The sequence below is a fragment of the Larus michahellis genome, chromosome 15 (assembly GCF_964199755.1).
Source record: "Larus michahellis chromosome 15, bLarMic1.1, whole genome shotgun sequence".
Taxonomy (NCBI): Eukaryota; Metazoa; Chordata; class Aves; order Charadriiformes; family Laridae; genus Larus; species Larus michahellis.
In genome coordinates this window covers 8,495,411-8,512,347 of record NC_133910.1, presented here as the reverse complement: position 1 = coordinate 8,512,347, position 16,937 = coordinate 8,495,411, and positions in this window count along the sequence as shown.

Sequence of the window (16,937 nt, the reverse complement as noted above, 5' to 3'; positions counted from 1 at the left end):
ATGTTCCTGGTTTAAAACATGTCCTTGCTGTCTGTACTGGGAAACAGCAATTCAGCGGGGTCTAGAAGATTAAAAAAAAAAATCATAGATGACTCTTTCCATATGAAGAAAAATTCCCTTGGTGTCTTTACTTGATTTGTTGCTATTGTTGCTACTCAAGGGTCCCTGCAAGCCTGCATTGAATAGGGACGACTTTTAAACAATTCTGTATTTCTGCAGCATGATGGCAATGCTTTCTCTGCTGTCGTATGGCTCTAACTGCACCTACGTGCTGCTTTGTCCGGCCAGCGCAGAATAATCACCAGGTACTCACCCTGTTCCCATCTCAGCAAACACAGATGTACAATGTGAAAAATTGAGCCACAGCTGATCAAAAAAATAAAGAAAAGTAAAGAAGTATCTTCCAATTAGTAACTTTCTGTCAAAAAGCCAGAGAGAGGGTCTCTCGGACAAGATGAAGGATTAGGAGCTGCTAAACATCTTTCTGAAGTTGGGTGGAAAATTCGCGAGTGTTTCTACAAATGGTGCTCCAGTTTGCACCAGTTATTCCCTTAAGAATAACATTTTCCTGCTTTGATTGGTCATTCTGTTAAGAACAATGAAGGACGCAGATTTCCAGTTTGGTTCTCATCATGTCTACATCTTTTCTGAAGAAATCTGAATGTGACGAGCCGTTAAGAAATGTTTACAGCTCCTACTGTATATTTCCATTCTGTCACAACAAAATGTTCTCAATGGAGTCTTTGAGCAAAATTTTGTTTTCAGCAACATCTGTTATTGTTATTGGAACAAGAAACGCTTTCAGTCCTGGTGCCACCATGTTGTAATGTGGGATACGTTCCTCCATGTCTAAATTTTTGAAAAATAATCGGGACAGTTTTCTGTCTTAAAAAATTGCCATTGTTATTGTGGTTTCAATTTATATTTTTTTTCCTCCGCAGTAATGTATGCAAATGATAAAAAATACCCCATTTTTGCTGTCGATGAACTGCGCTAGAAGGAACCATAAGCATTCTGCAGTTCTCATTTGCTGTCCCAATCCATTTTCTGTGAATAAAAGCCCCTAGCCAACAACCGTTTTAAAGCCCCGCTTCTGTTAAAGATTTTTCACTTCAAACTTGATTTCGGTATCAAAGTCTCCCCGCCTAGACACAGTTCTGTTACTTTTTTCCCTGTGTCTGCTCGCATTTTGTGTAACGCACATATACGTACAGGTGAGCAAACGCACCTGAATTTTGTGAGCAGAGCCTTAAATGGTGCAGAAAGCCTTGCTGGCTGAACCCCGTAAGGAGTTACCAGAAGTAATTTGTAACTTTTTTCATTTCTCCCCTTTCATGCATTTTATTAAGTTAATGGCTTTACGTAAGCATTGATTTTGATCTTATTGTTTTAAACAAGGGGGGGGGTGTGTCAGACAATATTGTGCATCTATACGATTTTATTCAGTGAGTTAATGCTCTTGTGAGAACAGGGTCCTTAAAATGCATCTTGGTTTCCCGTAGTGTCTGTCACTTTTCTGACAGAAGCCACAGGGTGAATTTAAGCCTACGCTATTGATGCTCACCAAAGCTGTCCCTGCACAGTGTCGTGCAGTCGTCTGCCAGGGGTTTTTATGGACTGGGGCTCAGAGACTGCCCTCAGGAGGAGGCTGTGCACGTAATGGTGACAGAAAATGGCATCTAACACAATGAACGTGCCCGTCTCCATCTTGAATAGCCCGAGTACAACGTGATGCGGGTGTGACTATTTCTTAACTAGAGGTTCGCAGTCCGATGCTGCATTGGGTCGTGTCCCAGCCTAACTTTAGGCATCAGAAAAGACAAGTTTCTTGGATAAAGCTGAGGGCAGAGAACGGATCTGGCACTGCTCACATGCCCTCACAGCAGGTAAACATGGCAGAAAACTAAAATGACCTACGACACCCACAGGCGTGAGACCGGAGGATGCTACCCTTCAGGGCACCACGGGCAGGTCCGGCTGGTGCCACTCCATTGCCTCCACTCAAGTCATGTACTTTCTTCTGGAAATTTCTCCCTGAAGGCCCTAAAAGCCAAAAAAACTTTACGCCCTGGTGATGCCTTTCTGCACACATAAATTTGCTGCTTCACCGCAGGAGACCTTCACAGTCTCAGAGGAGGTGTCAGGCTTTGTCTTACCTTGCCTGCCTATGTCTGACAGCCCTGAAGCCAAGCTGAGGCCAAGCTATGTCCCAACAGCAGAGTTGGTGGCTGGTTCTAAGGCACAGATTGAATTTATTGGCACTGGAACGTCTTGTGTCTCATCCCACAGCACTAAGATAGGTATTTTTTTCAGAAAATGTTTTCTGCTCTACCTCGTTCTAGTTGATTTAAATGTCCTTAGTGATGTACTCCACCCTTTGCTTCTGAGACTTTCTCACAGCCCGGCAGAGTTCACTGCCAGCCCAAGGTTTGCCATTATTCATTCCTTCCATCATTCCTGCTTTTACGATCCTAAGTAATTCCTCTCCCACTTACGTGTAGGCTGTAACGTCTCATCTCTGAGGCCAACTAACTTCTGCCACTTTTCTCATCTCCCTCTTGGCCCATTTTTATTATGTTTTGATTCTTGCTAATATTTGTAACTCTTTCCATTTAAGTACAATTAAATAATTGTATTAATCACTCTATTAAAAAAATCAAGTTAATGAGTTCCAACTTCACACCAATTGTTGAAAAACCTGAGATGATCCTCCCCACTGCTACATCACAGCAGAGAACTGTGGTGAAGGTACCGCTGCCACCGTTCACCTACTGTACTGCTTTTTCTCATGCCGTAAGGCTGCTTCCATGTCTCTTCATCTACAGTTCCTTGTCGATATTGCATTCAGGCAGCATTAGGTCTCTTTAACCAAAACATGCCAGGTACCGGAGCTCCATCGTGCCATTTGAATGTCAACTTCCTCCATGGCCCAGATACTCCACTCGGGGAAAGCGGGCAGATGCCGTCACTTGCTTTCTCTCAAGGCAGTTAGGGGGGAGGACTCGCATCATTTCATGGTAAGATAAATACCAAACCAGACTTGCTAGATCTGTGCAAAGGACTGGCAAAACTTTGTGCCATCCTCCATAAGCGAGCAGCAACCAGCTGTCACCCAGCATAAACCACTCGAGAGATGGATGCACTTCTCTCTGCTTGTCTTGACAAAATGCCTTTCACAGGGGTTTCTCCTGGTGTTAGGAACTACTTTATCCGACTGTCGGAGGGGCTCGAAAACTTTTCCTGTGTATGGATTTAAAGCATGCTAGCACCGACTTCGAAATAGTGATTGTTCCCACACAGCTCATCTCTCTCCACTTTCTCCAGATTACACCACCGTTGCCTTTGGGACAGTCTCTTTAACCAACCCAGTCTCTGCAGTGAGGGGGCTGCCGAGAGCTCGGCACACCAGGGCCACCAGCCCAGGCGGGGCTGCCCGTCCCAGCCCAAGCGGCTTCCCGAGGCTGCGGGACCTCCCCGCGACCAGAAAAACACCGCTCTGAAAACCTCACTCTCATCGGTGGAGTTCATGCAGATCAATTTATTGACAAGTCAGATATTGTCCTCCTGATCCCAGCTTTTATTGTAGGTGCATGTGATGAGGACTGATTTCTTGAGGAAAACGGGACGTGGCTGACTTCAGCTCCGGCTGGTCTCTGTCTTACTTTCTAGGTTTAGGAAAAAGAGCCGTCTCTTCTCTGGTACTGTGCACAGATTAAGGATTTTTATTGTATATTAATGACTAAAAGAAGAGTGGCATGTTCATGTGACCGGAGTCACAGATTTTTTTTGAAAACTAAAGGATCTTGAAAAATCAAAGAACCTGTTATTTGTTTGGAGATTACTTTATAAAATCCAAAATGAATACTAAAATGCCAGCAACGTGATTTTCAGTATTCCAGTGTTCTCTTTTAAGGAGGTCTTTTCTCATTCCGTGCATTACGGATGTTTAATTGAAAGGTTACACACAGGGTCATCAACAAGGCTCACAATGCCTCTAGCCTTACAATACACTTCACTTCAAAGGGATTGGCTGCATTCCTGAGCCTTGTACCAATAAGCACTAATAACACTGAAAAATGAAAACTGAAACAGATGTCTCCAATAGCATTGATTCTTATTAGCTGTTCACAGCTATTCTTACACCTCTAGGCATAACGAAGCAAAGCCTGCGTGCTGGGTGTGCGGCTGCGGAGGCCGCGGTAATGCCGTTGGAATGCTCCCCTTCGCTGCTGCTCGCTGCGTTCTTGACAGACTGTCTCCATTATAATCTTAAGAAAACTTCTTTAAAATGTCATTTAAAAATGCATCAAATATGTAAACTCTTACTTAATAAGGACAGGATTTGACAGGAACATGTATTTCTTAAAATTAACTGTGAAGAAAAGCACTCGAATGTACGTTAGAAAGAGTGAACTGAACTGCGCGTTTATCTGTGCCTCGCTGCAGATCTGTTATGGCCACCCAGAAAGAGCTTAGGGCAGCTCTGTGGCAAGATAATGGAAGAATGGCAATCAATAGGTTAAAAAAAGTGTCGTGCATACTACTATGCTGTAAATACCCCAAGCAGACAGGTAATAGGCATCAATTCTTTATGCAATCTATTCAGTGAACAAAAGTGAAACTGGTTAGGTGTAACTCGCAAGTGCATTGAGTATCTGTACTCTGACACGCAAAAACAAAGCCTAAATTACATACTTAGTTGGGTTTGCAGAGCTTCCCTGTCTGCCTGGTTTTTCTAACACATTTTTGCTCTTGGACATCATCTTTCTGCTTAGAAAGAAGGGCATCCATGACACACGTGACAATCAAGAGGGAAGAGATTTTAACCTCATTTAACACATGGAAGCTGCTCCTGCTGAAGATGGAGATAATATTTTTATTCTGACCGTTGGCAGCGCGGGAACAATGTGCAGAGTGAAACAGCAAGCCCTGCAGCAACGGGACGGGCAGAGCTAATGCAGAGACCGAGAGGTCTGGCAGAGCGAGGCAGAAGCTGAGCCCAGGGTCCCAGTCCAGCTGGGAGTTCGCACCTTTCCATTGCTGGCAGAGACCTGTAGATTCACCACGGAGCTCAAGTTTGAAAACTTGGGTTTGTAGCGTACCGCGCATTCAGGCCCGAGTGTCCCCTGTCCGTGCAGAAGGGCCAGTGCAAGCGGAGACTGCGTTTTGCTGCGGATCTCTCGGGAACTAGATCCACTGTCAAAGTGACCAGTGAAAAGATATTGCTAATCCTACGTGAAGCCTCCTCCCCTTCCTGCACCTCTCTCACCTGCAGACATCCACGTATCTCTAGAGACCGTGGGCTCTGCCAGTGACGGTGGCTTTTCCCGTGCCTGCAATCTCTGACCGCTCGGCAGTGCGTTCTTCCCTCGGCTGAAGAATGCTATCACACAACATACCACGTAACCAGACCAACTGTAAAAGTCACTTCTGGAATATTAAGAATGGGCCTGTGGTGCCTGCACAGGTCTGCAGGGATTGTTCGGTTTGCACGAGGGGAGGAGCTCACGGCATTTATCGCGCACTGCGCCGCACTGAACACATAATTTGACTTTTTAGAGAATACCCCTGAAGGGAAACATCATTCAAATGGCAGAAAAGGGAGGGGACCTTTTCCATGGTGGTTGTGCACCAATGACAGGCTCAGATACATCAAAACGATCAAAAACACGGCTCCAAGAGTTTTCCTGCTGCTCAATACTCACTGTCGTGAGGCTAAAGGAAAAGGACGTCCATCCGCAGCTACAAATACGGGGTGTGTTTTGGTAGGTGTCCATAGAAATGTGAGCTCATTGTTCTTGCAGGTTTTGCCAGTGTCTTCCAGCTCCACAGACAGAAACATTTCTGCCTCCCAAGTGGGTCCAAGTGAGAATTCACTGCTCAGAGATGTAGAAAATCAGCATCTGCCGGAGCAGGGTCAGAAAGGAACCCCAGTGTCTTGCACGGCTACCGGCTCCCCTCTGCTTGGGACCAGCATCGTGCAGTCGGTACGGACAATCCAGCAGGCTCTGGAGCACAATGAACGCCACCAGCTGATTCCCTCTGTTTCCTTTTAGCTGCCAGTCCAAAATATTTTCTGTCAGTAAAGGCTGCACGATGAGGTGGATCCAGATGCTTCATCCAGATGATGCATAAAATTCAGGAAATTCAGATACACATCTGGTTACTAAAAAAGCAGTAATAAAAGCAGAATTTCTTATTAATAAATAAAGACTCATTTTTCCTTGGTTAATATAAAGGTTGCTGGTACAGGTAGCATCGCGATCCTTGATATTAGAGTGACCCATTCCCCATAGTACAGACTGAAATCCATGAGCCCCGGTCCTGCTGCTGCTACGGCCAAAGAAATGCTGTGATAAAACTTAAATTAGCAGAGGAGAGTGCCGTGTCAGCTGAACTGGGCAGGACTTCAGAGCTCTTGGCCGATTACCAAGAATGCCAATAGAAACATTATCTTACACTTTGATAAAATCGATCCGGAGGAAAATGCCAGCAGCCTGTGCCCGCTGGTCAGCGGGACGAGAACCGTGCCCAGGTAGTCTTGCTGCTGGCCCCGTTCCCCCGCTACTGGGGTGCCATCACAAAGTCACGCTGTTCCTGTGCTGCCCGATGCCCCCCCCGCGACACTGAACGTTTCTCTGGGCAGCACAAAGTTGTGTTTGTGATGTGTGGAAAGAGCGGAAGGCGGCAGCTTTCGGGGCAGGCTGGTAACACCATCACCCCTCTGACGGGGAGGGCAGGGCGCAGGCGTTTGCCAGCGCCTGAGACACCGGTTCGGAGGAGCCGGGCAGAAGTGGGGTTGTGGTGCAGAACGGAGCCTCCCCTCCGGGGCGGAGGGGGCAGAGGCTGTCCCAGGTGCGGTCCCGGGACAGACGAGCCCAGTGCCCGGTCGCTGCCCTGACGGCAGCCCGGGGGCTGGCAGGGAGTCATCAGCCGTGGCCCTCGTGCAGTAGAGAGCCCCCCACCACCCCCACGGCAGCCGGCTGTGGAAACGTGGTGTGGTACGTGTGAAATACACTGGGAACATCCTGGCAAATTCTGGGTGATATCAACAGGCAGGAAGAAGCAGGGAATGCATTTTGAATACACATCGAATCAGCAGTATAGATGGTTTTGATCAGATGGATAAAATAATTAGTACTGAAAACACGTACAAGTCAAACGCTTCATGGCCATCTGGACACCCGAAGTACTGATCATTGAATGCCCCTCGGTGTGTGCATGGAAAAGGTACAGGACGGCAGCACCTCTCCGAGTTGCCGTGATGCTGCTTCCAGCAGAATTACCGCGGGAAGGAAAATACCGAAAGTCTCGCCTGCGGTTGAGCTCACCTACTTGCAGCCATTCTTGTGTCTTGACAGCCCAAGCTGCTCATGGCTAGAAAAGCTTAAGGTATGGGCCACAGCCAGGGCACAGAGCTCACCCAGAAATAGCTAACATGGAAAAACAATGGATGCAAACTCTGCTGGAAGCAGAAAGGCTGTCAACAAACTTTGAGAGCTCCTGCTGGAGCACATTAGTACTCAGGTAAAATAAAGAAGGATTTTAATGTTCTCTTTTAAGTGATTATTAATGCTATAGAAATAAGTGCTGGTGAATGTAGACGGAGACCCTGGAGAAGGATCTGTTTGCCGTCACACCTCCATAGGGGAAAACACCCAGGAAGCAGCACAGTCAGGGAACATTTCTACAGGGATTTGCAAAAACCCAAGAAAGCAGGCTGCAGAGAAACTCACCCTCTTTGATTCCACTGTCCTTAGAAAAACAAGAACTATGCACTAATTATTGAATAAGATTGAATTTAAATATTTTCACTGATTCTGAATGTTACCTTTTAGTTGATGTGAGATGTGAGATGCAAATTCCCAAATGGTGGCTCGGCGGGCGGCAGTATGTTGAACTTGGTTTCCACAGTGCTCACAAAGGTGGTCTGAAGCAGGTCTTTACTCTGTCAAGACTCAAACTTTTCTTCTTTCCAGCTATATTCCCTGCTACCATTAAAGCTGTCTAAATGTAGCTCAGGGTTCACGATTACACCATGGCATTTGCAGAGGTGCTGCCGCCCGTGTATCAGACCCTTTCCCCTCACCCCAAGGGATGTGATTATTTCCTTCTACTTAGCACTGGTGAGACCACGTCTGGAGTGCTCTGCCCAGTTTTGGTTCCTCAGTACAAGAAACATAAATGAGCTGAAGCAAGTCCAGCAAAGGGCCGTAAAGATAATTAAGGGCCTGGAGCATCCGACATACGAGGAGAGGCTGGGAGAGCTGGAGCCAGATTCTTCTCAGTGGCATCCAGTGAAAGGAAAAGAGGCAATGGCCTCAAATTGAAACTCAGGAAATTCCATTTAAACATAAGAAAAAACTTTTTTATGGTGAGGCTGGCTGAGCACGGGAGCAGGCCGCCCAGAGAGACTGCGGTCTCCAGCCTTGGAGACAATCAAAACCCAATTAGACACAGTCCTGGACAACATGCTCTTGCTGGTCTTGCCTGAGCAGAGGGGTTGGATCAGATGATCTCCAGAGGTCTCTTCTGACCTTACTTTCTGTATTTAGACAGTAAACTCTTTGGAGACAGAGCCAAAGAAGTACAGCGCAGGCTCTTTACCAGTTGACCATTAAGTATTCTCAGAATAAGTCTAACCCAAAAAAAGAAAGCAGGCAACCCAACTCTGTATTGGGTTATATCCCAAATGATCCCAAATGATCCCAAAGCAGGCAATGCAATTAACACCAAAGGGAAGACCAGACAAGCAAAGGAAAACAGTTAAAAACTCTTTCATAGAGCAGTTATCCCTGTGAACAGCATGGGCAAAGGTGCAAGATCTTCTGCTTCAAGGGAAACTCATACATTACCCTGCTTTTCCCTTTTCCTCTGTCAGCTAATGCCAGAGTTATTCTAAAGGCTCTCTGGTGATGAAAAGTACAGTAAGGGGGAAACAAAGACGATTGCATCAACCAAGGGAACTTGCAGAGAACAGATATTTATTGGGTCCATTTGGATCCGTTTGTAAGTAGCAAGTGGAGTATCACTCAACTAATTGGATGGAGCTCAAGGTAGACAGACAGATTTAGGACTTAACTCGAAGTAAGAAAAGGCGCAATGACTAGTAAAACATGTCTGTTGGTTCTTGGCTTCAGCCATCCCTACTTCTGTCTGTAAAATCCATTCCACAAGCTCTGTATTGGGTTATATCCCAAATGAGATTATTTTACACACAAGTATATTTAATTTGCAGTGAGGGGAACACCTTGGTTTGTTTTATGTCCACATGCCTGTTTAATTGGGCTTCTGATTATTTAATGTCACTGCTGCAGAGGTAGCTTTTATGAGGCACAAAAGAAAATTTAATGAAAATTATTCACAAGCCCAACTTCTGACTAGTAAAACCAAGAGTTTAATGTAAGAGGCAAAGTCCCCATCTGGTACTTCTCTTTGAAAAGAACAGCCCGCATGAAGGATTTATTGTGACATTACAATGCTTGATGTCAAATAATCTAGCCAGAGGAACAATATTGCCCTAAAGAGAGCCATCAGGCCCTGTGTGACATGGGTATTTGAAAGGATTAACTACACTTAAATCAATATGGGCAATGAAAACAGAAATAACCAATCTCTTAGCCGCTCAATTATTTAAGAGTGTCTTTAGTCCCCACAGAATGGAATTAAACGCTTGTTTAAGAGGACTGACAATTAAATCTATTTCTTTAATGTCAAGATAGGGACGTGGGATCCTTGACTGCGGTGTGGCGTGAGGGAGTGACATTTCACAGAGAGGAACAGGGGAAGGAGCCGTTGTGGTCCCTGGCTGGCAAAGGGCTCTCCCGTAGGGCACCGGCGGTGCCAGACCAGGCCGCGATGGCCGCCCCAGTGTGACAGGGCCCTGCAGCCACAGGCCGCACCCTGGGCCACGGCTGCGGCAGCACGGGGATGGCAGCTGGGGACAGGGACGGCAGCCGATCCCGCAGCAGCCCCGGGGATGGGACCGGTGGCAGCCGCCGCCCCAACACCAAACCCCCTGCGCTCACACGGTGAGGTCTCCACAGAGCCCGCCCGCCATACAGCGCGTCAGCTGCCCCTGCTCCTGCTTAGGGCTGTGTTTCAAGAGTATAAAATGCAGGCTTTAAAATTCACGAAATGCTAATAACTAAGTGTTATTTCGGGTGATAATGTAAATGTAAGATCATCTAATTGCAGTGGGCTGACAATTTCCCACTTATTAGAGTTTTGAAAAGTTTGGCTGACCTATCCCAACACTTTTTTCAAGACTTTTTCTAAGATGTTTTACAGAGCAACCACTCTGACCTTTTGTGTTGATGCTATTTCTCCTGAGGTGTTTGTTCATCTAAAATGCAATGAAGAAATTCCTGGTCTGGAAAAGTTTAATAAGAAGTTCTATTTTCAGATGATAAAAAGGAGGTAACAGAAGTAGGATGTATGCAAAGCATTGAATGTTCATCCATCATATTGCAAATACCCTAGGCGACAGGAAAATATCAGATGCCTGCGTGCCTTCCGTTAGAGTTCCTGCCCAGAAAAGCTGAAAGGTGTTCTTAAATTAGAGACAACCCAATGCACTAAGAACTCGTGAAAAAGAAGAAGTTCTAGTGGCAGTTGCCCATCATGAATTTCAGTTTTTCAAAGACTTCTGTGAGTTGCAAGACAGCTAAAAAGCCCGATTCGTGATTTTTAGGCTACTTCACAACATGGCAAATGAATGCAGAAGCCCTCCTTCTCCGGTTTGTAACTAACACGCGAGTCATTCTCAGTGTGTCATACGGACCTCTTGCTGCTCTTGAGCTCTGAGTCACTATAGACAAGATCTTCTTCCTAGATCTTCTGCCCCTTTTATGCATTTTATGTCTGTCCATTAAAATATCACTGTGGTTTAATATATTCGTTTCTTTCAGCTAGTAAAAAAGTGCAGTCCAGAAAAGATGATATTTTTCTAAGTATTTTTTTAAAAGTTTTTAAAAATGTATTGCAGAAAATCATTACTCATGATTTGGTCTTGACACTTATAAGCATAATAGCTTGGAGGTATTGTTGATTAATGATTTCTAGTTCCTCTGATGTTCTTGTACTAACTTGTCCACATTTCAGAGTCATAGAGTAAGGTGCAAAAAAAAAAAAAGAAGACAATTGTCACTTTGTAACCAGAGACTGTAGATTTTATGGCTTATATGTGCCCTGACAGCTTTGCATGCAATTCTCAACTTCAACACCCTCACTATTGATCAAATGGCTGTGATGCTGCTATGTTATGTTGAGCCTCACCCTCTGCACATGTCTGGTTTTGTGGTCACCCTGCTGGTTATTTTCATGCCATTATTTTGCTGATCATCACCAAATGATTTATTTCCTCATCTCCTGCATCAGTATTACACAGCTGTTCATTCTTCTTTAGAGCATTTAAATCGCTTTCTTTGCCCTTCTTGCCCTATTACTCCTTAAACATTTCACAACAGTTTCACCGTTGCTTTGGCACACATCTTTCAGCCACACATGAATCCGTCTAAACTGCAGCTTTACTGATGTTGCCATCATTATTATCTACCCTGAAGAGCTGACAGTGGAGGTATAAGATGATTCACAACAGGTAAAGATCACAAAGATCTGCAGAACATAAGGTAACGATGAGAGGATGCTCGTCCACATGGTCAGACGCAGTCGCAGCACATCTGCAGCCTGAGCACTGGCGATGCTTTTATAGCTACAGACACGTATTTGACATAGGAGTCTGTGCCGGCAGCTGCACGTGTGCCGGGGGAGCGAGCGCGGGGGACGCTCCTGAGGCCGGGGAGGTGCCGCCTTGGTGCTTCACGAGGTGACGGGGAAGCGCCTGGTGCCCGCACCGGCCTCAGGCCTCTTCTGCAGCAGCACGTGCAGCCGCTGGTGAGAGCTTGCCCGTCCCTTTTCAGTCCTTTAGAATGAAATTGTTAAAGAAACCCCCTTGTCTCATGGGCTGTTCTTTACCGTATAATTTCAAGGCACTGATTTTCATGCTCGTTAAAATTTGCATTAACCCGTATATATGTTTACCCAGAAAAGGCAGATTTGATGTGTTTGCAGATTTCAGAACTAAGGTAGACTTCCATAGGAGAGGAAGTTTATTTCCAGCAAGGAATTAATTCTATGAATCTAAATCTGGCGCATTCATTCCTCACCAGCTGACTTCTTGAATAATTGTGACACTGCTGGCACGCCGCCAGAGTCTGAGAAGCTGGGAACCAGCTATTTCGAGCAATAATCTTAATGCAATAAGCAGGATTAAGAAATCCGGGTAGGCCATCACTCAGCTGTCCACAGTCATGGGGACTTCGAGGGCTGGGTAGCAAAAGCCCAAGCCCCGTGGACAGTCATCCTCTCTGCAGCTCTCCATGCTATCTGCTGCACGGACATTCGCTGTTAGCAGAACTCTTGGGAACTGAAAACTCAAAAGGAATCTCTCATTCCTTCCCCCGACTTCTATTCTGGCTTCAGATGCTGATGGACTTGAAGGCTGGATTTCAGATACATTGACACTGTGCCACAGGAAAAGGGAGCTCTGTTTTTCTCGTCGTATTTTACTTTCCATTCTCTTTTACACAAGTACAAGGACTACTGTTTCTGCACATTGCATGTAAACACTGTTCCAAACTGGTGGCTGCAACCTAGGAAATACTTGTTCAAAGCTGGTGCCAACCTCCTCCCCTTCCCCCTTTTAGACCTGAAAGCATTTTCCGATTCTCCTGGTAGGAAGACACAAGTCTCAGCAGGAGAGCTTCAGCTAAGCCAAGGAGGAATCATGCTGTTTGCTTTCAGGCCTGACTTCTGTCGGCTCTGCCCCGGCTGTTTTGACCCAGTCACCTGTGGCTGCTCTTTGACAGGGCTAGTTGGTGCCTGCCCTCGCCACTCAGTGAGCGGGAGAAGGCGTCTCGCTGGGAGCGCGCTGTCACTCTTGGCAGCGGTCTGCTCTGACATGGTTCTTGTCACTCAAACGGCGTAGAGCACAGATCCCTTTAATCCATCTAACAAGAAGTTCTCTTGTCTTCTCTCAGCACCAAAACTAATTACACAGCAAACCACAAGTGTGTGGTTTCATGCAGGGATATGAGGAAAGAAAAGACAATGTTTGCATGAGTTTACAGAATACCATCAGACATAAAGTCTGTCACATTTTGCTTCCTTTCAGCCCGTTTCCCACACCTGAGAAAAGCCAGGGCACAGGTTCACTCAAGCTCAAGAGTTAGATGCTCAGCTAGCCTCATCCCTCCTGACGCCAAACCCTTTCCTCTTTGTGGCAAGCTGATGGTCTAAAGCCTTCTGATACAGGGTTTCTTCCACAGGCTTTGCTGCAAGTGCAGCAAGTTATGCCCTTTGGCTCTGCACCCGCCTCATTCACGAAATGGTTCGAATCGTGGATCACCCCTCAGAGGAACCACTGCTGGTCACCTGCAATCACAGCTGCAGACACTTCCCGCTGTGACCACTGTGCCTGTGCCAACCCCAAGCTGTGGTCTTCAGTTCTCCATACCAGGTTTCGGCTCTTACTTTAACTCTTATTTTTAAAGTTTCAGTAGAAGAGAGGTTCAATCTTTTCCAGGTGGGAAAATAGGGATGTTTTCCCCATGTTAATTATTTTTACTGTTCTCTAGCGTCACAACACACCTGGAGCATTATACATTAATCTACCTCTTTGCCCAGTTGCTAACTGTTGGACAAGAAAATAAAATTATGCAAGACAAGAATTCATCCAATGCTAGTGCTTGTTGCTTGTCTTGGTAATTGAAGATCTCTGTTAAATAAATGGAAATAGAGTCATGTCTGCTTAAGTAGAAAGACAAGGAATGAGCAAGAAGTAAAATAAGAAGTCTAATCTCCCTAATAGGAAGACCATTAACATTCACGGCATGGGGCGCACCAAGGGAATCTCAGAGTAACTCATTAGAGTTCCCAGCCCAGGGAACCAGGGGTCACAGCAGCCGGGAGGGAAGGGGCTGTTAGAACAGTAGGGCTATTCTCTTATGCAGGAATCTGACTTGGACGGTATGTTTTGGAAGGAGCGTGCTGGATAGGCTTGAAATCAGCATTTTACTTTGTGACTGTACTGTCAGTATAAACTGTTAGCATAAATATAGCTAGATGCACAAGAGCGTAGGACTTGAATGCTGCCTTTTGCCTATGACTGAAATAATTTCTGTCTGTGAGTTACAGAAACAGAAAGCAAAGGATGTCAAAGACCAAGCTGTAAAATCTGAGGCATAGATCTAAGCTCTGTTTCAAAAAGTAGTAAGATCTTTCTGTCCTGTATTCCTCATTTGTTAGGAAGTCAATCGACTAATCACAATGGTATTAATATTTGCCAACTGTTCTCCTCTAAAGGAACTTCTGGACAGGACAGCTATCAGCCATGGGAATAATATAGTCTTTTTTTGTGGTTGGTTCAGACGAGGTTTTTAAATGCACAGTCAGCAATGCTCATGAGGTATGAATTGTACTTTCAAACTGGTTTAACTGCTTACAGCTTGTGTACAGCAAAGTGATGTTAAACAGGGAATGGAAAGGCACAACTCTGAGGAAAGCGAAGATTTACCATTTCTCTGCACTCCTGAATGCCTGCGCCAGGTGCTCTGCAATGCGATAGCTGCTCGGGCGGATGAGCAGAGCCAGGTCCTGTACAGCACGTTAATGCACGGCATCTTTAACGGACATCTTCAAATATCTAAAATGAAATGCTTCAGGCCTTTCTGCTTCAGTGGAGAGTGCCTTTCCCCAGCTGGCAGATAGCCCTGTGCCGGTGCCGGCCGTGCCCCGGCCACCAGCGCCAGCGGGGCAGGGAGCCCAGTGGCCGCAGGGCTCTCAGGGGCTGCACATTCCTGCTGCAAACCCTCAATTCACCTGTTTCTAAGCTGTGCCCCAGCTCCTCCCCCTGGCCGGCGCACCCTTTAATCTTATTGATTAGGCAAAATGGTGGGGATAGGTTTAATCAGCGGAGAGGTGGGGTGCTGGTAGCCCCGGGCTGCCCCAGCTGTGCGATGGAGCCTGCGCTGCGGGGAGACGGTGGCTGATGAGATTTTCGGCTTGAATCTCCACAGGCTTCGCGCTGGCCTGGGGAAGCCCGTCCTTGATCTGAGAGATCGCTCAGCACAGGCGTGCTAGGCAGCGCGGCTGCTTACAAAATGCTTGTTATTTGATTAATTTGTTGGAATATAACACAGCCAGGAATACTTCCGAAATCTCCCCAGTTGTCCCCCTCTGTGTATCTTCTACATTAATGTGAGCAAAATCGATGGAGTCTGAAGTAAGATGCTCTTTATAAATAAAAGATACAGCAGTGACTTAGCACTTCTCGGTCTCTTTGAGAGCGGAGGCGGTTCTGAACGTAGCACAGCAGCAAAGTGTGCTCGTGCATGTATCAAGCGGGGGGGGCTTGCGGGCCCGTTTTACCTCAAAGCAGTGGGAAGCACATACCGGACCTTGAAACCAACCCCTGGATGCGCGCTGGGAGAGGGGCACGTTCGAACTAATGCTTATTAGTAGAAGCCAGTAATTCTGCTTATTCCTATATAAAATACAGGGAGTAACTTGAAATTTGATCCTTTTTCAAAATGCACTTTAACTGTAATAAAGCAACATTTCTGAAGTAATGTTTCTTATGTCTGTCACTATGGCAACCTGCGAGGTGCCAGTGTGACAGGAAACCTGCATTATGAGGCTGCATCCCAAGTGGTTGTATCAGAAGGCGAAGGCAGTATCATATACGCCAAAGAAACAAACACTGCCTAAAAGCTTCTTTTATTGTTTTAAGGCAGTTCACAAAGGTGTTGAGCAGGACTTTTCAGCAAACTCAGAAAACAAACTGAAGATTGTCAAAGAGCTAACTCTAAAATTACCTTTCGGAAAGCCTTTCAGGCTGTATTGCTTCCGCCAGCCCTCCGTTACTGTGACACCAAAGTGATGGCCAGCGTCTGTGCTTTGGTAACTAATTCCAAGCATCGCTTCTTGCATGTTTGTTCATAAAACCAGTAAGAGCTTCTTGATATTGAAATACTTCATATTAAATAGCAAATAAAGCAAAAAACATTCTCAAGAGAGAATTTCTCAGATAAAAGGCTTTAGCGATTATCAAAGGCACAGGACGCAGAAATCGCATTCTGCCTTTCTGTTCTATTCTTAAGGAAATACAGGGAACAATTGCATGGTCTTAAGGCAGATGTTGGTGAACACTTGTGTAACCGCCCTGACTTGTGAAAGCACCCGTTTTGTTTTGGCACTAGTGACCAAAAAGTATTTTTCTTAGAACCTCTACATTGGAAAGTTTATTTCAAGTTGAGAGAGGGAAAGGAAAAATACTTTCAAAAGAAGTCCTTTTTCTTGTGTGATCTTTGAGGATATTTACAAATTATTAAGTATTTTGCTTTTGTGCTACAGAAATTAAAATCCTTTAAGAAACAAGTTCAGGCATTTTCCTGGAAACAAATGTCCTGACCTGCAAATTAATGCCAGTTCTGTAGTCAGAGTTCTCAGAAGGATAAACATTTCTTGCATACTTATTGAGAAGGATCTGCCACTCATCCAGGGCCTGCTCTGGAGCCCACTGAAGCAGATAATAGTCTTTCCATTAACCCCCACAAGGTGAAGATCTGACCCATACGCAGGCACCGTAAAGACTGGTCCTGCAACTGCGAACATCGCTGCTGAAACTTTCATCACCTTCCAGCAGAACGAGGAGCAGAGCTGCACTGCCGAGCCCCCGGAAAGGTCCGTGTGGGAGCAGAACAGCACCCTGAGACCCTGACCCTCTGCCCTTGACCACGCCAAGGCTCCCACTCAGAGCCATTAATGAACAGGGCAGGCAAGATCCAACATCACCACTTCTACAATGCTGACTGCAGCCAGCAATGTTTTCTGAAGGAAGGTGAATTCAGGGAGTTCCAAAATGAACGAGGTGTTGG